The sequence below is a fragment of the Bacillus rossius genome, chromosome 5 (assembly GCF_032445375.1).
Source record: "Bacillus rossius redtenbacheri isolate Brsri chromosome 5, Brsri_v3, whole genome shotgun sequence".
Lineage (NCBI taxonomy): Eukaryota > Metazoa > Arthropoda > Insecta > Phasmatodea > Bacillidae > Bacillus > Bacillus rossius.
In genome coordinates this window covers 11,285,270-11,310,012 of record NC_086333.1, presented here as the reverse complement: position 1 = coordinate 11,310,012, position 24,743 = coordinate 11,285,270, and the positions used below count along the sequence as shown (strand labels likewise).

Sequence of the window (24,743 nt, the reverse complement as noted above, 5' to 3'; positions counted from 1 at the left end):
GATGGTGGATGCCACAGTAATAAAAAATGATTACTGCACTCTAGCAGGGAAAAATAAAACTAACATGATGGTAACGCACTCTATCAAATGGCATGTGTACTACATGACACTAACGATCCTTGTATCCATTACTGAAAACACGATGACGATAGTGCTCTGTAGCATGTGATGTGCGTTAACTACCCCTTCTGGTAGCAAGTATTGAAAATAAATATGGCGGTTCTGTCTCTAACAGGCGATGCATTTATTCCTTCAAATTAAAAAAATTACAATTCCGAATATGTGTGTTATTTTTTATATACCTTATTTAATTCCCAGTCTGGTAAATGTCTCGATGGCCATGCGGTCAAAGGCATATGTTTTCCAACCTAAACGCCAGAGCTGCGTTGGTTCGATCGCAGCGCTTCCAATAAATATTGGATAAAAAAATTAAATTTAATATGTTGATAAGGACCATAAAATCTCTGGTAGGTAATGGAACATCGAACTTATGTGATGAAACGGAGCGATGCTGGCGCTCTATATAATTAAAGAGTCGAAACAAAGATGCGGGTATCCAAGATGGCGGCCTCTAGCAGACCAGAAAAAACAAAATGGTGAATGTGTCGTCATACAAAATTACTGCTTCCAGCAGACGAAAACAAGATGGCAGACATGTTGTCAGTATCGACAAAAGTGGATGTGAAATCAGATCCAAATGGCGGACATGTTATTAGAATTCAATATGGTGACCGCTACGAAAATTGCAATGTTCTTTAATCCAAGATGGTGATCATAACGAAAATGCAACGATGACGTGATACAAATCCAAGGTGGCGGGCATAACGTAAAGTGCAGGGCTAGTGAGCGGGGCACTCGATTTAAAGATGACGGATCCAAGATGGTGGATCCAAGATGGCTACCAGGGTCAAGGCCAAGGTCAAAGGTCAAGGTCATCCAAGATTGCCGCCGGGACATCAGAATACAATATGGTGGTCGGTACCACTTACCACAGCCAGAAGCCTGGGCAAGAGGGAACTGTTATATACTACTAACTAGAAACTTCAATAAAGTTTTTTTTAAATATTAAAGCTGATTACTTGAACTCTTTTCTTCGCTGTACTCCTAGGTGATACCATATGACACGCTGCATATATCAGCACATCACTCGTAATTAGTTACACGAAGGGTTTCAGAAGCAGTCCTTGTAGCGAAACCTTAATTCCTTGTACTTTTAAGGGGCCCGCCTCGTCAGGGGTGTATGTGTGTTAGTGCGTCTGGATGATAAGCGCGACGCTCGCCGGTGCTTCTAGCGCTGTGTCGCCTCTAAGCGCAACGCTCTGAACTGGCGCGCAGTCTTCTCGTCATCACAGGATAACTGTGAAACTTGAGCGGTGACCGTAACATTATATGGCCGAGAAATGAAGATAAAGGTGTAATGCAAGTCCCTTAAGTGCTTTAAAGAATCTGTACTGGTTGTTTTACGCCTAAAAATTACTCTGAAAACATGCGTTTTAGCCATTTTAACTCTTCTAAAAATACAGTTTAAAACTTTACAGTGCCTAACAAAAGTTTAAGACCACCTTTAACATTGTTTTTTTTTTTTGTTACTGAGAACAAAATAATTTTAGTGTTTATACAATAATTGCTTAAATTGTATATATAAATGTAATTTAACTATTTAATATACATTTATTATTTTCGAAACAATCAACAGCTAATATTTTGGCTTTTACCCGTAACATGCAATAAGAGTTGAAATTGTAAAATCATTTGGTAAAAAAAAAAATTAAAAATTAAATCGCACACTTGAAATATTACCTATAATCCATACGAATAATATAATTTAATACATTTAAAAAAAATTTTTATACTATTTATACAGATTTTGAGGTAACATTAATAAAATATATGGAGTTAACATACAATTGGCTAAGGGAATTAAAATTCTCATGTCATTTGCTATAACTTAAGCAAAATTAAATTTTAATTGTCACTAATGTATAACTGTATCGTCTATTTAATAATCAACAACACCTCCCTTGTTTTTGAAGCACATTCGGACACGTTTACGTATGCTCTGGACCAATTTCTTGCACTCCTGAGGCGTAATTTCGTTCCAAACCTCTGATATCTTCTCTCGAAGTTCATGGATACTCCTTGGCTTGCGAGCAGCAACCCGAAGACCTATGACATTCCATAAATTTTCTATTGGGTTTAAATCCGGACTTCTAGCAGGCCAGTCCAACAGTGAAACCTTTTTCTTCAAACCATTCCATTGTTGCTGCAGATTTGTGACATGGAGCATTATCTTGTTGGAAAACGAAATACCCACCATGAAGCTTTTGAGCAGATGGAATCATATTCTCCGGCATAGTTTCTATGTATTTTTGCGAATCCATTGTCCCATCAATGAATCTTAATATTCCAGTACCTTCTGATGACATGCAACCCCAGATCATGACTGAACCACCTCCTCCCTGGACAGCTGGTACAAGACAGTTAGGATTTAACTTTTCTGTGGCGGTTCTCCGAACTTTTATCTTTCGGGAACTGTAGAGCTCAAATCTCGATTCATCGCTGAATAGAACTTTTTCCCAATGTTCCATGTACCAGTTCCTCTTCCCTTTGCACCAGTTTCTACGGTTCATCTTGTGAGTATTATTTAACAGTGGTTTTTTTAACGGAACATATGAATTCAGTCCTTTTTCCCTCAGTCGACGAGAAATTGTCATTGTTGATACTTTAATGTTTGTACTATCTTCAAATTCCCTTTTAATTGTAGGTAGCGACGACTTACGGTTCATTTTAGCCGCTTTACAGATGACTGTCTTCACGCACAGTTGTTGCTCTAGGCCGGCCACTGCGTGGTTTATCCGTCACCACACCCTCCTCTGTAAATTTTTTTATTGTCTTCGTTACACAGGTCTTACTCACACCTAACTCTAAGGCGATAGTTCTGTGAAACTTGGCGCATTTACTCATACCAATTATTTGCCATTTCAAAGACTCTGATACAGATTTTTCCCCCATTTTAACAATAATTAACACACTCACAACCTTCACCCAAACCCATACGAACGAAAACTATTCTGGTGAAACAGGTGTTCTGAACAAAAAGGTGTCTGTGCTGCTATCTTTCAAGGAAAATATAAAATACTGAATGGCGTTCATATGGTCTCGCTAGCTCACTCGATAATATTGTTTTAAAATATATTAACATGCTAATACACTTCATTATTTTATCCCTATATTTTTCAAAAAGTAAAAAAAAAACAATTCTTGTATAAAATATTTTTATTATGTTTTTTTTTTGCCTTAAAATAATCTCACACTTATCTAAATGGTAGTAAAAAATTGAATCAGAAATTAACCAAATGGTTTAATATTTACAAAATAATGTATAATTAAAAATGTAGGTTTTTACAACTATTATCGTAAGCAAAAAAATTGTATCTTGAAAACTAAATGTCGTACCCCAATGATTTTTGATTGGATAGATGTCTCAAGGTCTGCACTGTTTACAAAATATTCATGAGATTATAACTTTAAAAAATTGAAAACTAGGGTAATTTTATATGAAATAAGTATGTGGTCTTAAACTTTTGTTAGGGACTGTAATCCAAAATCAAAAGTACTTTTCGGTCCTCGGCGAACTCTTAAATGCTTTTCGTAAGCAGACTCCACCCGAATATCTTGAGTAGTTTTGGAATCGCGTTGTTTTTCCTGAAGCTCTGCGCACCGTGTGTGTGTCCGGGTAGGCGGAGCCCTTAAGGGCTAGGCCCACTAGCTCAGTTCGATAAACAGTAGTTCATGACTCGTATTGAATTAAGTGGTATGGCGATGAAGCTGCCATGGCAGGAATGGTCTGCACGCCATGCGAGTCTGCGAGTTCTGCGAGTTCTGCGAGTTCTGCGAGTTCTGCGAGTGCTCTGTGGCTCGAAAGGCCCTGGATGAGGTGAGGCGAATGTTTTCGACTCAGGTAGTAAATAGAGGGGCGGCGGGGAAGTGGAGGGCGAGAAGCCATTGAGGGAGGGTATGGCTTGTCAGCAGAGGGGGAAGCCAGTCTGCTCTCTGCTCTCGGCGCGGGCAGAGGTCAACACGGCAGTGAGTGATCGAAGGTTGGTAGCGCCGCGCACGTAGGCCTATGCTACGAAGGGCAGCTGGCGACCGTCATGGTGGGCCGTGAGCGCGCGCTTGCACAGATGAGGTCAGTGCATGTTCTCATAAGCAGCCTTCTTGGGTCCATATTAGTACACAGTGCTTACAAGATCTTTACTAATGTAGTTTACTACTTTGCTTACTCGTGTAGCTTACTTGTGCACTTGAATCAAACATTCTATTGGACATTCCCTTTGCCACATCATGATTTTTACATTTATTGCCTTTCATTGAAATCTCACTTATGGTTTTTTTCTACGTTATGCAAAATTTGTCAACATTTTCGGCCACTCACTTTGATTACATTAACATTACGACTCTTTAGTACAATTAAACCTACTAGCCTCTACAAAACTGCAACAAGATTAAATACTCTTTTACCTACGTTACTTTCATTATGCTTGTGACCTGTAAGGTTTATCCTCATTTTGCATACGATGGTTCGATTCCCGTTTTCAGCAATACTCAACCAGCTGATGAGCGCAGCGGTGGTTATGATGTGCGAGGCCTGGGTCTTTCGTCTCATCCTTGTCAATAACCTCGTGACAACATTTAAGAAACATCAAACATTATTTAATATATTTGACAGTGTCCTATTTTGCGAAAGATAGTGTGTTAGAATATAAAGTTAGGAATATGTATCAGTACGACAGTCCCTCAACAATGAGTAAGTAACTGTTACAAAGGCTTTACATGTGTTTGAAATAAGGTGCAATTTGGTACTTTAATTAGTACTTTAATTTTTTAATTTAATTTTTGATTTGAAAACATTTACATCTCCGTATACGGAATTTTAAAGGAGTAATTTTATAAATTGAACGGAAGTCGATTGAAACGGAACTGTGTTTACACGGGGCCGCCATCTTTGAAAGACTCAAAAATCTCGAAACGATGGCGAACTGCATGATACATTAATACATGTTGTTTTTGTGAATATTGCAGAATATTCACCATGTATAGGTATTAAAAAATAAAACTTTATAATAACGACTGGTACAACTAATCTTTAATAGTTTATGTTATAATTTACAGTAAAAAAAATAATGACAAAAAAAAACTTAAAATGTGGCCATTAGAATTTTTAAACCCTTCGATAACATTGAAATGTACAAATACCGCAGCCTTTCTCATACTAAGGAGAGACAATAAATTGTTAACCTACATATATTTATTCGACGCCATGTTGAATAAAAAAATTTCGTAATAAAATTTTTACTCTTTTTTTTTTTAAATGTTGTATCAACTCAATAAGATTACGGTTTGTTAATAGGAAGTACTTACAGGCTGATTTCGATCGTTTGAGCAATAACAAATATAAATACTTATCCTTAGTATAATAATACGGGTTTTAAAAGGTTTCAGATAAGAATTTTTAATGTATCTATTAAACTGCAACTTTAAGTTTTAAAACATTTTTAAGAGTTAGCGCCACTTTCGTAAAGCTTTAGAGATCCAACAAAATGTTATATATCTTTGTTACCATGTTTGTTCGAATACAATTTTCCTGGCTAATAAATTATATGCATTTGAAAAGATTCCATTACATTTCTGGCGTATACTAAAATTTCACCCTCAACGCGTCTAAATAAATATATCCTCAGAATCGCAGGCGATTATAATTTCAGTCTAGGGGAAAATGTCACAGGTTCAGCGTTGAGGCATTTACTTGCGACGGTTTCGGCACTCCCGTTGTTCGGCCAGCCCTGAGATATCAATGGTAAAATTTTCCAAACTGATTATAGTTAGGTTTTAAAAAGGGAAAATAAATTACTGTTTTACCCGAAAATATTTTCAGGTATTCACTACGCCCGAGTTTAGTTTTGTAAGTATATTGGCAACATGCGAACACATTTATTTGCTCGTTTACGAAGTTAGATGTTTACAAAAATAATATAATAAATTCCCTAATTTAAACAGCTTTTGATATTTAGTGATGTGTCAAATCTTGCCATTGTGTGTTTATGTATATATGTATTATATGAATAAATATCTTAGTTTTTAATGTAAAATATTAGACTTTTTGAAATGTATGAATCCTTTATCCGAAGAAAAATATTTTAGCTATTTAATTTTTTTTCTGTCTTGTGAAATATTACAGCGTTTATAAATTCCTACTGGAGCATACGGAACACGCTACTGGGGAGGCCATGAAGTCCAGCGAAATTGTGCGGTAAAAGCCTTTGAAAACGAGAAAAATATTATTAAATATGCTATAACGAGTAATTTACAGGAAATATCATATTCCATTAATAATCACTACTCGTTTTCAACTTGCTAAACCACACAATTTTCGCTGACTTCATAGTCATTCTACACTACCAATGTTACTAGAATCCAGCTGGAACAAAACTGTAATTGTTTGCTATATTTGCATCAGTCTCTTTATTACGTCATTTCATACCTGTCACAAAGCTATAAGTTTTCCTATCATTACCAAAGCAAGCTGTTTACAAGCACAGTAGTGACACGCGCATGAACAGGTAAATATAAAGGTTATTTAAATGTGAATTTCTTGAAATACCAGAATTTCACATATTATTGTATAAGTACCATGCTGAGAAATTAATGATTAATCTAACATAGAAAACATCTAGGCATTTCAAGAAAATTTAACACAACCCAAACCAAAACAAATTTAGACACAAAACTATTTTAATAACTCAACCTATTCGCAGTAATAATAACGTTCAAAATTATTTATACCACCATTAAATCAATAATATAATGCATAATATACTTTTCTCAACTATTATAGGGGAGACCGGGGTAAGTTGGCGAACGGGGTAAGATGACGAATCGTATGTAACTAATCCAGAAACACAGATAGACGGTTGGCGCACCTGTGACCTTGTGTGTCACCATCTGCACCTACTAGGCAGGTGCAGCGGAATTTTCCAGTCAGTTTGAATGTGGCAGTTTTGAGAGGCAGTCTGTTTCGTGAGCCATTGTTGTAATATTGAAGGTACGTATGTTAAGCTATTACGAGAAAAGAGTCCATTTGTTTTAAATGTTTATATATGTAAAATGAAATGCTGACTTTTGGGAGTATTTTAGTGTATAGATTGTTGAATAAAATTTGTTTTTGTTGTTCGTGATTTTGGTAAAGCAAAAATACGGCTGCTGGGGCAAGTTGACGGGGGCAAGATGACGAATTCGTCATATTGCCCCTGCAATCGTCAACTTGCCATAGGTAATGACAGCGTGAGCATTATTTTGTATTATATGTGTTATTTAAACCAATGATGTACAGATATGATGAACATTTAAGTAAAATAAAAATAATAATGAAATTATAAAATATTATAAATAGTTCCTTTGTTAATAGTCGTAACAATTTTGTTTGATTTTTTTGTAGATGCATAGGCATATTATAAGCGGAAAACGGAAATGAGGCGTTGGAGTGACGAAGAGATAGATAGAAGAAGCAGAATGAAGAGAAGAAAAATGAAAGAAAAACTAAGAAAACTGAAAAACAAAGCTCTGATCATTCTGTAGCAAAACCATAAAGCCTAAATAGCGTTTCTTGCCCTGCATGTGAAGAAGTTTACGTGGAACCTCCAAATGAAGACTGGATTCAGTGTTCCACATGTTCTGAGTGGTGGCACGAAAACTTTTCCAATTATGAAGTCAAGGAATTATATCAAAGTCGTTCAAATATGTTACAATATATCTTCTTTACATCCTGCACGTTGTTTGGTGTAGGATATCTATAAAACTATTTTTTACTTTGTCCAAAAATATATATATTTTGGTTTCGTCATCTTACCCCAATAGGTTCGTCAACTTACCCCACTCCTGGGGCAAGATGACGAATGTGCTAACTAATTGGTTTCTTGTCAATAACTTCGGAACTACGCAAAGTAATACAACCTTTTTACATATTTTGGTAGAAATTAGTATGTACTTCGTATTGGTACCAAATTAGATATAATATATGCTTATTTATCTGTTAAAGGCCATTTCAAAGCTTAACATCGTCAACTTGCCCCGGTCTCCCCTACATAAAGAAAATGGCTCTAAACTCATTAAACAAACATATATGGAAACAATTAAAAAGTGCTAAACAACAAAATGCAATGAAACAACCTACAAAACGAAACAATTTCATAAAATATGTTGTAATTAAAAATAAAACTAAATTTTGGCTATAAACGCATAAATAAACCAAAAAATACACAACACCAAAAGATACCATTCTTTGAAATTTTAAAAATATTTAAAATCGTAGAATAACGAAATTAAACCTTTTTAAACATTCGCTGACAATCTCCCAAACACTTGTGAACACGCCCAGAGATGGAATCCTCTATGCCGCTTAACATAGAACAACACGATCACTAAATAAAAACACAGATATTTAGCAGGTCATTAAAGTCTAACAATATGTCTCCTGTCTGAAAACAAACGCCAAAAATTTCAGTATAGCTGAAATTATATTAATTTAAATAGTTTTTGATGTATAAACATCTTAGCTCTCGGTATACGGCCAATGGTAGGAGAAATGTCATGAAAATGGAAGTGAAGTCGATAACCGGGAATGTGATACAAAGATTACAGACTCACGTGTCGCAACATAAACCCATATACTGATACTTTCGTAAAGATTAGAGAACATACCAAATGAATTGGTGTGCCAAATGAAAATTTATTATAGTAAAACATCCTTCAAAACATTGTGTTATAATTTACAGTCATAAAAATAAATGTCAACTTAAAAAAATATATAATAAGTATAATTTAGGCATTCCGCAGTTAACATTGAAATGAAGAGATAGCGCGACATCCGTAATACTGTAGAGTGACTAATTACTTGTAAGCATCAATATATTCGACTCCACGTGGGATAATTTAATTTCATGGTTACATTTTTACTGTTAAATATAAAATGTTGAATCAGCTCAATAAATTTAATTTTTCTTAAAGGAATTACATAGAGATTGATGTATTTCTATTCAGCAAAAACAAATATAAACACTTAAATTTAGTGTAAAATGTTTTTTTAAAAATTATTAATATTGTTTTAATGTACTTTTGAAGAGTAACTTTTATTAGAAAAATTCTTAAAAGATAGTGCCGCGTTCGTAATGCTTTAGAGAACAAACCAAATTGTAAATAATTTTGACGCTATATTTGTTCCAACTTAATTTTTCTAGCTAATAAACTATAGGGTTTTTTAAAGTTGCACTTGTATCCCGAGGGGACCTACAAGGGAAGTAGTTTTTGTTCACAGAACAAGAAAGTGAGAAATGAGAATTTATTATATTTTTACATTGCATTGGTCATATAAGCATATACACATGCTCCCTTGGTAACATAATTCTCTCTTCATTTACACAGGTGCACTTTCTTGACTCCAAGCTCGTGTAAAACGCAAAAATACCAAATTATTAGCAGCGAGACAATAATCGCACCTTGGAAGTTACTAATCTGAGGCCAAATATTAAAACTCAAAAATGATATACTATTATAAATTTAAAAAGCCTTGTAAAAAAATTAATCTACAACATTTTACAATATTATGCCACAGTAATGTTACGTTTTGACTAAACGTGACATTTAGCATTAAAAAAATTACAATTTAATTCACTTTAATGGCTATCATGATTTATTAACTACTGGAATAGCTACAAAGCTCCATGGCTATGACAACAAGAACACTACAATATAAAAGTATAAACTTTCCCACTATAAATAGCGCTAACGTATTTGCATAACATTGTAACTATTAAAATAAATACTAAATATCAAATACCCACCTTCTTGCTAACGAGTTATGCTATTTTTACGTACATTTACCACTCAAGAAACTTCTCCAGATTACTTGTCCACTTATGTCGGGAATCGGGGTCGACGCCAGATGAACACTGGCCTTAACAGTTCTAGTCGCTGCCACTACGAGTCGTCTTCATCTCCCCGCGATCACTCGTTTCAGTTGACTTGCTGAGGAGTCCCTGTTGTCCCAGGCCGGCGTCTTCCTCAACGGCCAGCCCCAGCCACCGCCCTCTCCTTCTGGAGCGAGTCCATTTTGACTCGTCCAGCACCTACACTGAAACAACTGACAAAGCAGAGAGCATTCCCAATGTTCAGTAAGCAAGAAGTGAGGTTCAATTTTTTCTTGAGAAGTATTGAAGAAACATATCTGCAAATTAATTGTTGTCTGCCCTACACCAGCCGGCCCAAACTCGTCATAGCCAACACATCTTTCACTTTACTGTCCTCCACAACTACATTCTACTTGGTCTGCATCCGCATATCGCCACTCGCAATACGAGCGATTCAACTCGCTACACCGAGTTATTTCCCTGACTCGTATGAGCAGTTATCTTCATCAACCAATGAGTGAGTAAGCGAATGAGATTCCGCACTCGCCAGTCAAGTCACCTCTTATTGGAATATTATCACTTTCGGCGCTTGATGAAGGCTGCAATCCTGGCTGGCTTAAATATCAAAATGGTTGTAGTCTTAAGTCCTAGGTTACGTGGATAGCGCACCGACGGGCAGCGTTATGTTACTAGCAGCAGGGCAGGGTTGGGCATTGCAGTTTGAATGAATTATTTATGACGATGCCTTGGAGGCTATTGTAGACTGCAGTAGTGCACTCAGCGGAGGGCTATACATATGTATATATGTAGATATATGTAAATATATGTACATATATTTATACTCACACACACGCATTTTTTCTACTAGGCTCGCTTCCATGGTCGCCTTCCGGCCATTTGGCGGCTAGGCGGATTGCATAAACTTTCAGGGATAAAGTGAGCTTACTGCTGTGTCACCACAAAAAAACAATGCGTGGAATACCTCCAGGGCATAAAACCAAAGTCAATTACAGGCTCCCAAACAAGAAATTTTTGGTGTAAAACATAAAATTTAAGACCTTAAGCCCGTAACAGCAATTATAATTTTATATGACTATTCAAATATAGAAAATTCATTCCAGGATAGTTTCGTATACCTTGATGCGCGTGCACCAGGCATAGTCCAAACCGCCACGCTGATGGACGGGCGCCAGGTAAAGCCCCAGAAACTACGCGGTCTGGCGCGCATCTGTTGTAAACAATAAGGATATTTTTAAATAACTAACGATTGTGTACAAGAAAAAAATTATGTACAAAGTCAAAGTCCGGGACATTACACACGCTTCCACTCAGCAGTGGCAAGTAGATCACTGGCTTGGACAGGCAAATTTCTTAAATAGTAGTGTATATAAAATTAATGTTAATGCTTAGCAGCACTATTTCAATTAAAACTGCTATAACTGATGTCAATGAGTTATTGACTGTTATGTGATTTACTAACAAACACAAATTACATTTATCTCTTAATAAATTAGCATATAATTAAAATATACATCATTGCAACAAGATATTTTAATATTCAAATTAAAACCGAGGAAAAATGTTTAACGGCAATGTGTTTCAATTTAAAAAAAAATATTTCACATCTCAACTATTGATTACATATTTTCCAAATAGTGATTTCAAATTTACTTAAATGTTTCAGTTACACTTTTAATCATTTGGTTAAGGCTTAATTATTTATAAGTTTAAAATTCGTGTTCAAAAAACTGTACTTTTTGCTAGCAACATTTATAGAATGACGACGTTGAAGTATTGCTGCCTATGTAATTGGGTGCTAACTGGTCCCATACTCAAATGAAATCATGCACGGACTTCTCCCACATAGAAGTACACCAGACAACGCCACGGAATAACTCGGCGGCCGGGGTCCGTCCTCCTTCACACACCCCAAGGCCTGGGCAGACATCCACTCGAGACCTACTTACCTTTCCTTCAAACACTGGCAAAGTTTATGTTAAAAACACACCTTCAGTTCCGGTTTTGCCTCCTTCGCACTACTGCGACCTGGCAATGACTTCGAGGCGACCTGTCATGGTCGTAAATGTATAACTCGGTTAAAGACAGCACTTTTCTTGGATGTTCAAGGTTAATAATTCAAGACTCACTGGTACGTGAGTAAATGTAGCTCGCTGCTCCGTGAACTCGCTCGCCCTCCACTCGCTTGTCAATTACTTGCCAGCGAGTAAAATACGCGACTTTCACCGACAAGCGGTTTGACATACCGTCAGCCATTATATAGTACTAAACCCTTAAGAATTAAAAGATCGAGTTTATAGGTTATACTCGCTCAGCACACTAGGTAAAGATCAGACCACCCACCTGATAGGCGCGCACAAAGTATAACCCCGGCCACCCCAATGACTGGTGCGTACTACGTAGAGCAGAGCCCCTGTCACACATCTAATTTGCGCGCACAAATAAAAATCTCTTACACCATTCTAATGAGCGCGTACAAGAGATAGCCCCTTCTACCACGCTGATTAGTGCGCACCAGGAAGAGCAACGGTATTCCAATTAATTGGCGCACACAAGGAAGAACCCCAGCCATCTTTGCTAAATTGTGCGCACCAGGTATAGCCCATGCCATCACGCTGATGGGCACACACCTGGTGAAACTTCGGCTACCCATCTGATGGACACGAACCAAGCAAAGCCCCACCCACCCAGTTGATAGGCACGCACCATTAATAGCCCTGACAACAAGCCGAATGGCACACACTTAGGGTGGAGGGGGACAACCACACTAAAGGTGCTCTTACACGCTGCACCAAGGAAGAAAAAAATACCAAAAGGTAAGTTTTAATTCGCGAACATATTGTTCAAGCAAACAAATTGACTATCAAAGTTCAAGTCACATAAACAACCAACATTAACCCGGACATTACACATGTTCTCTTCTCAATCGTTTCCACGCAGACCTGGCGAGTAGCACACACGCATACACAGGCAAAAGTAAAAAAAAATAACAAAGTGTAATATAAAATACATTTTTTATCTTATCAGCACTTATAGTTCAATTACAATTACTATTACTGATCTCACGAAATTATTGCCTGTTATTATATGATGCACTTATAAACACCAATCAATTTGCCCCCTTAAAATAATAATTAAAATATGCCATATGCATCTCTGATACAGAATGTCTCAATATTAAAATCGAAACTAAGGAAAATATTTAGGTGTCTAATTGCTTCAATAAAATACAAAAATATTCAAAATCTTTAAATTTGATAACATCTATATAAAATGGTGATTTCAAAGATACTGGAATGTTTCAGCCACACTTTAAATCAACAGGTTCATACATAATTATTTATAAATTTAAAATTGTTGATCAACAAACTGTACATTTGGGAAACTGTGTTTCTAAAATGACGACGGAAAAGAATTTCTGCCGATAGCCCTCACTGTAATTGGGAGTTTACTGGTCCCACACTCGCCTGAAATCATTCCCGGACTTTTCCCACGTTTAAGTGCACCAAGACAACGGCACTGAAAAACTCGGCTGCTAGCGTCCGCTCTCCTTCACTTCTCGATGGACGTCTGGTCTTCTATAACGAGAACTTTGGAAGAGACGTCTCGGGACACACCACGAAGCCCAGGTGATTGTTGAAGTTGGTTTTACGCCGGCAACATAATACTGATTGTAACTACGTTTTAAGAGTTAGCCCTTGAATGTGACACCACCGGCAGGACAGCGAGGCACTTCTGTTTGCTTACTCCTCAGGCATACTTCATACTCAGCGACTACAAGGCGCACACGAGGCGTGGAACCATGTGACTAGTTACCTGACCTCACTACAACTCCACCCTCCCCTGGAACCAGGAAGGTAATTTAATAATTATGGAGGGTTCTCCCATGAAGTCGATACCAGCCGAGGGAGTAAATAAAGGTGTCTTCAGAGTCTTCGGGGAGCTGAGAAGGAAGCTCTCACCACCTACTGCGTCACATTGCCGTCACGCTGCCCGTCACCACATCAAGTAACGTCACTCTGCTCGACAACACGACCTGCGCATTGGACTTTGCCTCAAAAGTGATTACGATGAACTTTAACCTTTTCAAGCAAATTCGAACAACCCGTTCAGTGCCGAGGTGCCAGCAGAAGATAGCCGCAGAACAGGTAAATCGTTCAGTTACTCGACGACACACTCATGGAGCGAGTGGGTACTCGCTGAGCAAGTAAATTGTGAAGAACCACTCTGTTGATTTACGACCTTTGGGTAAGGGAGAGTCGCCACCAAGGTATAAAAATACTCGCCGACAACTTTGATTTGTTTATTCGTCAAGCGAGTGCGACTGGGCGAATGGAAGAGAGTATTACTGCTAGAAAGGCATATGTCGTCGGAGGCTATACAGAGGACTTAGTGTGTGTATGACTGGGCCAGTGGCTACATATTAAGGCAGATCAATAATCAACCGACTTTAATTTACCAACACTGGTCTTTGGTGTTCGAAGAAGTGTAGTGTGACGAGGCTGAGTCACTGCAGAGCTACACAACGATAACAATGTGGAGAAATGATCTGGATAGTGATTCTTCATTTTGAGTAGGGCAGGTCGCGAGTGCCATCGAGTCGGAAGAGCGAGGCGTGGCTGCTCTTTCACCCGGTTGTTAAAGTCGTCTTCGAATGTTGCTGTTCTACACCCGGTCCATGCCAGTGAAGTCCATGACGAGCATCGTTGGGTAGGAGGGCGCTACACCACAAGCACAACGACAAGACGACTCGCTGCAGTGAGGTCCAGGAGTGGATCCTCACTTTCAACGATCTCTAAGGCGAGTGTCGTAAGAGTCATAACCTGAATACCGGAGAGGCTTGAGTTCAGAGTCACTGTGTGACAGTGTGATAAACATTTGCTTCGATTAAGAATGGACACGAACCGGAATGAATACCAGTATTTTTAATGTTTCTCAAAGCTTATCGTTTAAGAATTATTTTGATTGTAATTTTTTGTAAATATTCTTACCTATAGTAATAATTCGTGGCTGTTTCAGAACATTTTTTAACAAATTGCAGTTGGGCTCAACTAAGACCATTACCAGTCATTGGTATTTTGTAACCAGTTTTGTAATTTCATATTTTCTATTTAGTGTTGCATAATAGTTTTTTTTAACGTTTATAATGAGAATAGACTTGGTGTTTCGTTCATGTTAATGATAAAGTTGCGTTTTAGTAATTTGGTCACTTCTTAGTTTTTAGTTAGTATATGAGTGTTCGTTTGTTGGATTTTGTAATAATTTCAAATATCATTTAATGTGTTTCTCACAACATGGTTTTAGTGTTCGCTCTAATCAACCCTTCCTTTTGGTTTCCCTCTCGGAAGGCGACATGATGACCTCCACTCGAGCTTTGCATTCAGTTTAACCGTCACCTTTCCTTCGAACACTGGCAAAGTTTATGTTAGAAACTTCAGTTAAAGTTTCGCTGACTTTGCAATACAGTGACCTGGCATGACTTCGACGCAACCTGTCGTGTCGTGAATGTCCAACTCCTTGTTTCTTACTCAGTTAAGACAGCAGTAGTCGTGAATGTCCGAGGTTAATAATTCTTGAATTCTGGTAATTGGGTCTCTGTTGCTCGCCGTGCCATGAACTCGTTCACCCTCTACCCGTTTGTGTGACCTTCACCGGCGAGTGGTTTGACAAAGCTTCAGCTTTTCTAGTACTTAATCATTCAGATTCTACTGATCGAGTTTTCATATTTTACTCGCGAGTTTATGACTTCGCATGAGGTTTCATTCTCCCCTGCGAGTCACATTTGTCTTGACGACTATCTCTTACTGCTTCTACTCGTCAGGTTCTAAGTGTGTCTGAACTCGGCATGTTAATTTTGCTTGCAATTGTAAAAGCTAAGTCCTTGCATCGGCTGGAGCTACACTCTAGCAGTAAGACGTCCTCTAGGCGGGGGAAGAGGGGCGGGGTAGTCATAGCGGGTGGTCTTCTTTGGTAGTTGACCCTTGGAGGGGTGGTAGTAGACTGAACCACCCTAGCTTTCAGAGGAGTATATTTATTAGGTCGAACCTAACGAACTCTGGCTTTCAGAACAGGAGAAAACAATCTGTAAAGTCTGTCTCGGAAAAGCTCGGTAGTCATGTGGTTGGCGCTCTCCGGCCAAGAGAGCTGACGTGAAGAATTGCAGTGTAGCCTCAATTCTTAGGAGATTGAAAAAGAACAAGGACAAAAGATGCCGTGTTCGGCAAAAAGTCTGCAAAGATGTAGCATACACTTTTAAGTCCGGGAAGGAAGGAAGAGTGTTACAAGGCACAAAAAACCACCTGTTACACACCAATAAAAACTCCTAAGATCACGCTAAAAAACGCACACCAGGTTGAAACCCTGTGACCACGCTGTTTGGCACACAACAGGTATAACCTCCACCAACATACTGATGGGCGTGCACCAGGTATAGCGCCAGTCACCACGTTAATAAGTGCATAACGGGTATAGCTTCAGCCACCACGATGATTGGCGCGCACCCGGAAGATACCAAGCCACCATGCTTATTATGGCACACCAAGTTTAGCCCCGGCCACCACGCCTAATAGTAACCATTATGTATAGCCTCGGCCTACCAGCTAATGGGTGCGCACCATCAAGAGCCACGGCCTCCAAACTGATGGCCGCGCACCAGATATAGCCCCGGCGACCACTTTGAATGCCGTGCATCAGGTATGGCTCCTTCCACCATGTTGATGGGCACACACCAGGTAGAGCCACTGTAATTACGAATGGGGGGTCGCACACCATTTAGAGCCCCATTTACCTGATAATTGCTGTGTAAAATGTAGAGTCCCGCCCACCCAGTTGATGGGCGCGCACCAGGTAGTGCCTTGGCCACCCAGTTTGAAGGCCTTCACTATGTATAACTCAGGACACAACTCTGATGAACGAGCACCAGGTTCAGTATCGTACACCATGCTAATTGACACTCACCATGTAGAGCCCCGCCCACCAAACTAGCGGCAATTGTAGCCTTGTAGACGAGTAGCTTCGTAGTCAAGTACTCATGCAGACTTGTAGTTCTGTATCCTCGCAGTCACGTAAACTTGTGTTCTAGAAGCTTAGTAGCTCTGTAGACTCGCAGTCTCGTAAACTTGAAGATTCGTAGTCACGTTGTCTCGTAACCTCATGGCTCGTAGTCTCGTAGTCATGATGTCTTGGGACCTCGTAGAATTGTAGCTACGTATCCAAGCTGCCTCGTAGACGTTTAGCTATGTAAACAAGAAGTCATGTAATCTTATAACATAATGCTTCTGGAGTAGTTGGAGCAAAAGAGAAAATTCCGTCGAAGACAGATGCGGCAATTGGAGCCTTGTAGACGAGTAGCTTCGTAGCCAAGTACTCATGCAGACTTGTGGACCTGTATTCTCGCAGTCATGTAAACTTGTGTTCTAGAAGCTTCGTAGCTCTGTAGCCTCGCAGTCTCGTAAAATTGAAGATTCGTAGTCACATAGTATCGTAATCTCATGGCTCGTAGTCGCGTAGTCATGATGTCTTGGGACCTCGTAGAATTGTAGCTATGTTGCCAAGTAGCCTCGTAGACTTGTAGCTACGTAAACAAATAGTCGTGTAATCTTATAACATAATTCTGCTGGAGTAGTTGGAGCTTTATACACTCGAAAGTAGTTGGTGAAGTCTTGTAGACATGTAGAATTGAAGCTTTGTATCCAAGTGATCTTGTAGCCATGTCGCCTTGCAGTCATTTGGAGCCGAGTAGACTTGCATCCTTGTAGCTTCAAAGACATGTAGTTTTGTAGCCACGCGGTCTTTTAGCTATGCAGTCTCGTAGCCATGTATAACTCGTAACCAGCTAGATCCTTTTAGACTCGTAGCCTTGTGACCTCATAGTCTCTTAGACTCCTAGAATTCTAGCCAAATATATTTGGAGCCGATGAGACAAAAGACAGTTGGAGCCAATGACTGTAGGAGCCAATGACTGATGGAGTCACTAGACTGATGGAATCAATAGACTGATGGAGCCAATGAATATTGTAGCCAATGACTATTGGAGACAACGAATATTGGAGCCAAAAGACTGTTGGGGCCTTTTGGAGCCTGTTGGAGCATTTTGAGCATTTGGAGCATTGGAGCCTTTTGGAGCAGTTGAAGCAATTGGAGGCTTTTGGAGCCTTTTAGAGCTGTTGGAGCATTTGGAGCATTTGGAGCCTTTTGGAGCATTTAGAGCATTTGGGGCATTTGGAGCCTTTTGGAGCATTTGGAGCAATTGGAGCCAATGATTATTGGAGCCCATTAATATCGGAGCCCATGAATATTGGAGCAAATGAGTATTGGAGTCAATGAATATTGGAGCCAATGAATATTGGAGCCAATGAATATTGGAGCCAATGAATATTGGAGCCAATGAATATTGGTGCCAATGACAAATGTGCTGCCTTTTCATTGATGGTGCTGCCTTTTCATTGATGGTGCTGCCTTGGCTCAGTATCAGTGCTTAATGAAGCACCCCCTCAGCAGACTCTCGTCTGATTGATAAAAGGATAATATCATCGCCAATGAGGGCCGCGGGGCCCGAATGCCGCAACTTGGCATCGAACCCCGCGACCCTTTAGGAGTACCAGGTGGCTTCCTGCCGACCCATAACCTCCTGTTTTGCCTACTGTGAATTCGGTTTTGACTTTTTGTGAATGACTTTCTAAATAAGCTGCGAAGCTGTGTTACTTTGTAAATGGCCTGTAATAATCTACTTTAATTTCGTGTGGTGACTCTACTTTAAACTCGTGTGTTGTCCAGCCCTCCCTTTAAGTTTAAAATTTAAATTCAAAGGGGGGGGAAGGGGGGTGAATATTAATTTAAGCTGAGCAGTTGGCCTTGGCTGCTCAGTTTGTTTTGATTTATATGTTGTTATTAAAAACGTGTTGATTTATTTATTTGCGTGTGGGCAAAGGCTGGACTGATTTACTGTGTTAGCTAGTGTGTTGTGTGTGTGTCGAGGTTCCTAGACCGTGGGCTGCTGACCCCCTCCCTTTAACGGGAAGAGGGGCTAGGCCGGTGGAGGGGACGAGTCCCCTCTGCCCACGGCTGGCTCGGTGTGTACCTAGCGCGGCTCAGAACCGCAGTTAACATTTCTGCCAACTGCAGCACTGCGCCGCGCGGAGCAGACTGCAGCTCGGTGCGGCCCCAGGCCCTGGGGAGCTGCTGTCTGGTGTGGGCTGGTTCAGCTGCGCAGTGGGCGCCTCTGATGATGAGGCCGGCCCCCAGCAGGCGAGTGGCCTCCTGAACAGTGGCGAAGGCCACTCTGTAGAGGCCAGTGAGGCGCCCTGTTGCCCTACTGCAGACGCGCCAGCACCTGGTCGGCTTGTGGCCGGCCGAGCGCAGGGCTGCGTCGACTTCTTCGGCAGGTGCCCCGGCCCCCCTGCCGCCCCTGAGGACGACAAAGTGCCAGGGCGCGCGGTGATCTTGTGGGCGCTGACTGGGCTGCTCCTGTGCTGGCTGCCGCGCCGATTTACCCGCAGCCGAGGCCGCCTTGGGGGCGGTCTGTGTGGCTGTAGAGGCTACCGGCGGTGGCAGCAGTGGAGAGAATACTTGTGCCACGTGAAGAGCTGCAGTGGTGCTCTTCTGAGCTGTGACAACAGCTGCTTGGGTGCCAGATTCCCGGCACTTGGCTGGGGCGGGCGTCTGGCTCCACTGGTGCCGACTCCGCACAGCTGGGTCCGTCTGGCAGCTACTGTGGCGCAGCTCTGGGGCAGGCTGCGGGGGCGCAGACTGCGTCCAGACTTCAATCTTCGGTTTCGGTGTTGCTACTAGGGGGCTGTATTTGCCGCGCGGCGCCGTGTCCAGCTCGACCGCCAGCATGCTCTGGTATGTGAGCCAGGAGACATATTTGGTGGGACCTGAGCACACGCGCACCGCCTGCTCCTCGATGTCGATTTGCAGCGGAGGTTGCGAGAGCGTCACAAGAATTGCAGACTGTACATTTGCTGTGAGTTCCACATGTAGATTCTCGCCCTATTGCTGTCCTCCAGGTAGGGCGAGAAGTGGGCCTTGCACAGTGATGGATGCTGCGAGAGCTGCGCGCCTAGGTCTGCCGGGAATCCACTTGGTGCGTGTAATTCCGCGGCGAAAATCGGGCCCTTGAAGTCGGAGGAGATTCCGCTCTCGTAGCGATCTTGAAAACTTGTTCTTCGAGGCATGGTAGCAGAGGGACAGGTCCGCTCGCTCCAAATGCTAGGGCAGGAATCGATGGTGCTGCCTTTTCGTTTTCGGTGCTTCCAAATGTGCTGCCTTTTCATTGGCGGTGCTTCCAAATATGCTGCCTTTTCGTTGACGGTGCTTACAAAATGTGCTTCAATTTTGTTGATGGTGCTTCCAAATGTGCAGCCTTTTCGTTGACAGTGATTTCTTTTTGTTGATTGCGCGTAGTACAAAATGTAGTGACTGAATATTTACTGGTTAAAAACCTCTTGGTGTTACTAAAATATTTTACAAGGTCACTTGGTCATTTAGTATGTATAAAAAATGTCACGACGAAGAAGGTCATGTCGTCCTGAAATGACTAGCCTATACGTCTGATGTTGTCATGACTCGGTCTCATGGTCTGAAGACAATTGGCCTGTTTCTGTGGCTTTGTACATGAACGGCTTATAGGTTATTCAGATTATTGAAAAATTAGACTTTCATGGTAGACTAATCGGCACTGTGTTTAATTCGTTGGTCAGGTGTATTTGTCTTGAGATGTTTTTCGTAGAGTAAATGATTAATAAACTCCGCGAAAGGTAATGGAAAACAGAACCTAAAATTTATTTAATAATTAGTTACAACTGTCACTGGTCAAGAATCGAACCGAGGACAGGAATCCATCGATTCATTTTGTATATTAATAATAGTCTTTTTCGGAGACTTTTGGAATTTTTCCGCATTTCTTGCTAAATAATTACATGATTTCAAGATGGCTGTAAAATTTCAAGATGGTGGGCACCTCAGTAATAATAAATGATTACTGCACTGAAGCAGGTTAAAATAAAACTAGCATGATGTTAAGACGAGTAAACACAAGATGGTGTCCTCCGGCAGACGAAAACAAGATGGTGGCAATGACCACTAGCAGGCGGTAGCTCCTGGTAGCATGTACTGAACATAAAATGTCAGATACATGATGGTTGTCAAGGTCAAAGTCAAAGATTCAGGTCAAGGTAAAATTTCAAGGTCAAGGTCAAAGTTCAAGGTCAAAGTTCAAGGTAAAAGTCAAAGTTCAATGTCAACAGTTGAGGTTACAGGTATGGTGAACAGAAAATTATACTAACATGTCACCAGCACACTCTATCAGGTGAAAACAAAATGGTGGCCTCCAGCAGACGAAGACAAGATGGTGGACATGACATCATACCAGTTGCCGTTATATATACCTTGGTATTGGTGGTATGTCAGTCTGTAGGTGGCTTCTGTGGAGGAAGGATCTGTTGATTTGGTTTTGCTTTTAGTGGATTCGAACCAAGGACATTAATCGATCTAATCAAACAGAATAGTATTAAGTTAATTTTTTCATGAATTTTGGAATTTTTTCATTAAAATCGGATAATAAATAAATATTTTCAAGATGGCGTACAAATTTCAAGATGGTGGACATGACGTCATACTACCTGATGATATATACATGGTAAAAATGGTGGGGGTCAGTCTTCCTGCAGCCACAGTGAGGGAAGGATTGGTCGCCATTTTTATTTTTTTTGCCCTCACCGGGTTCGAACTGAGGACTCCGAGCTCCGTACTGTAAATGTATGATTTTAAAGTTTGTTATTAAAGTTTTATTAATAGAATTATTTATAAATTTTAATTTTTTTTAAATCGGATAATAAAAAAGTTAAAGATGGCGGGCGTAACGGAATTTGCAGTGGTGACGTCATAACTCAAAATGATGGAAAACAAAATGCCGGAATGTACGAGAAAACTAAATGACATCATCCAAAATGGCGGATCCAAGATGGCGGATCCAAAATGGCCACCGGGGTCACGGTCAAGGTCACGGTACTACTTGTCTCGTTACGCTGTGTCCCGTTACGCTCATTCCAGATTGCCGCCGTGGCGTCACAATCCAAGATGGTGGCTCGGCACCAGGCACCACAGCCTGAAGCCTGGCGCCGGACATACATTCACATACTACTGGAATGCTTCTGATAAAGACTGTTTAATCACGCTGATTGGCATGCACCAGGTATAGCCTCTGCCAACACGAAAATGGGTTTATTCTAGTTATAGCACTGTCAAAATGCTGATAGTCAAGTACTGTGTATAATTCCTCCACCTTGCTGGTGGGCATGACCTAGGTAGAGCACCTACCACCACTCTGATGAGCATGCCCCAGGTAGAGCCCCTGCCACCCCTATGATAGGCATGTTCCAAGTATAGCCCCATACCACCACACTAATAGTTGCACTCCAGGAATAATCCCCGACACCACACTAAGAGACATGCACTAGGTATAGCTACTGTCACCACATTAATAGAAGCACTCAGGTATAATCCCCGCTACTACACTTAAGGGTATGATCCCATTATAGACCCTGTCCCCACACCGATATTTGCACACCAGGTATAGCCCCTGTCACCATGCTGATAGTCGCATTATAGTTATAATTCCCACCACCATATAATGGGCATGCTAAGAAGTATAGCCTTTGCCAACATGCTTATAGTTTCACTCCAGGTATAATCCATGCCACCACACTCCAGTTATAGCTTCTACCACCATGTTGATAGTCCCATTATAGTTATAATCCCCACCACCACAATAATAGGCACGCTTCAGTTATAGCCCCTGCCATCACAATGATGTTCGCACCACCGATATAGCCCCTGCAAACAAGATTATGGAACACTCCAGTAATAACACTGCCAAAAATACTGATAGTCGTGCTTCAGGTATAACACCACCACCATGCTGATTAGCGGTCTCCAGGTATAGCCGCTGCCACCATGCTGATGGGTGCACCCCAGTTATAGCCCACGCGACCACGATAATGGGTATGCTCCAGATATAGACCCGCAAAAATGTTAATATTCGCGCACCAGGTATAATCCTACCACCATGCTGATGGTGTCGCTTTATCTATAGTCCCTGCTATCATGCTGAAGTGTTTGTTACAGTGAAAGCCCTGCCTTAAGCTGATAGTTGTGCTTCAGTTATAACCCCGCCAAAATTATATTGGATGCGCTCCAGTTATTGCCCTTCCCATTGAAGGCCTTAACTTTGAAGGCACATCCTAACCGAGAGGGAGGGCCAAATTCTAGTATTTGGAATAACTGGATGCTGTATGTGTTCCACAAAAAAGCCAGAGAGAAACCAGTTTAACGGGTAGTCAATTCCTTTTGTTTTTTATTAATTATCAAAAAAATAATACTTTATGTTTACCTCAACTTTACAAATAATATCAGTACTATATATAATGCTGATAACATGGTTAACAATGTAGTAATGTTTCACGTTATTAAGTTACAAACGCACCAAGCTTATACAATATAAATAACAGAGCATTTATAACAAACTATCGCCGCAGCGATTCAGTAATTTATGAACACATTCAAATAGTTAATCTGCAAGGGGAAATTATTCACGATAAACAAGAACACGAGACAACAAATTCTAGCAAGCATTACAATACAATTATAAGAACTAGAAGTATTATGAGTTATATGGACCCCTCGCGACCAAAGTAGGGACACGTTACACAAGACACAATGAAAGACTAAGACATCATTAACTTATGCGTTAAATAAAACACGTGAATTAGAATATACGTGTTATACATAACTATGAAAATTACAAAGTTACTGCATTTTTTTAACATCTCCAGGAGACCCAGAATTAACCAATATACGAGGTTGAGCAAGCCCACAAACAAAAAAGGACAAAACATAGTTTAACTCAAAGGAATTTTCAATAGGTGACTTCCGAAACAGAATTTAGAAAACAGGAGCATTTAAGCATTACGTCGCAATCTACATTACGGTAAGGGTCACCGCCTTAATTACATTTCCGTCTCCCCGAAGAAGCTCTCACTACTAAATTACAGAAAGTTAACTACATGACATAGGCGCCGACTATGGGGGGGCAGGAGGGGCGGTTGCCCCCCCACTGAACAGATAAGAGGGGCGTCGCCCCTCCTCGTTGGTCACAAAAATTATTAGTTACATTCTTGAAGTGTAACATAACTAGAACTTTCAGAATAATTTTAAGGTAAGGTGATTGTCAATCAATGTTTACGTTTTACGACTCATGGTGGTCACGCTATAGACATGGTGCATATCACATGGGCTCCGATTACGACCACAGGATCACTGCGTTGGCAGGATGTGCTGCTATCGGGTGTCACTTATCGGCATAATTTGTGCTCGGACGTTTTACCGCCTTTCACATGCTATCAGGTGTCACTTTCGCTTTCGGTATCTTTTGCTTTCAAATGTTACAACCCTTTACGTTCACGACTGCTATCAGTTGGAACATCAATTTATTTTGTTTTTAAATGTTGCCTTCCCTGCGGTTTGTATTTACCGATGCCGAGTATTTCAATGTTTTTATTGTGAGTGAAAACATGCCAATGTGCACGTTAGAATTTATAAAGTTTTAAGGTGTGTAATATAATTGACTTATTCACTTTAACTGTGGTGCATTATGTGGAAGTACATAAAAAAACTGCCCAGTGATAAAACTGTACAACACACAGATCTGACTGTTACCGACAGCAATCAGCAGACAACTTCTGCCTCATCAACAAAGGAGAAGGA

The 24,743-nt window shown here is 40.5% G+C and overlaps 1 protein-coding gene across 1 annotated transcript in view; it reads left to right on the top strand.

Annotated features, from left to right (window-relative positions):
• Nucleotides 1–4,043: 4,043 nt before the first annotated feature.
• LOC134531584 (uncharacterized) overlaps nucleotides 4,044–24,743 on the top strand; it is a 916,155-nt gene continuing 895,455 nt past the window's right edge. The window contains exon 1 of the mRNA XM_063367300.1: nucleotides 4,044–4,189. The gene's annotated coding sequence lies outside the window, so the exon portion shown is untranslated. The remainder of the gene's footprint in view (nucleotides 4,190–24,743) is intronic.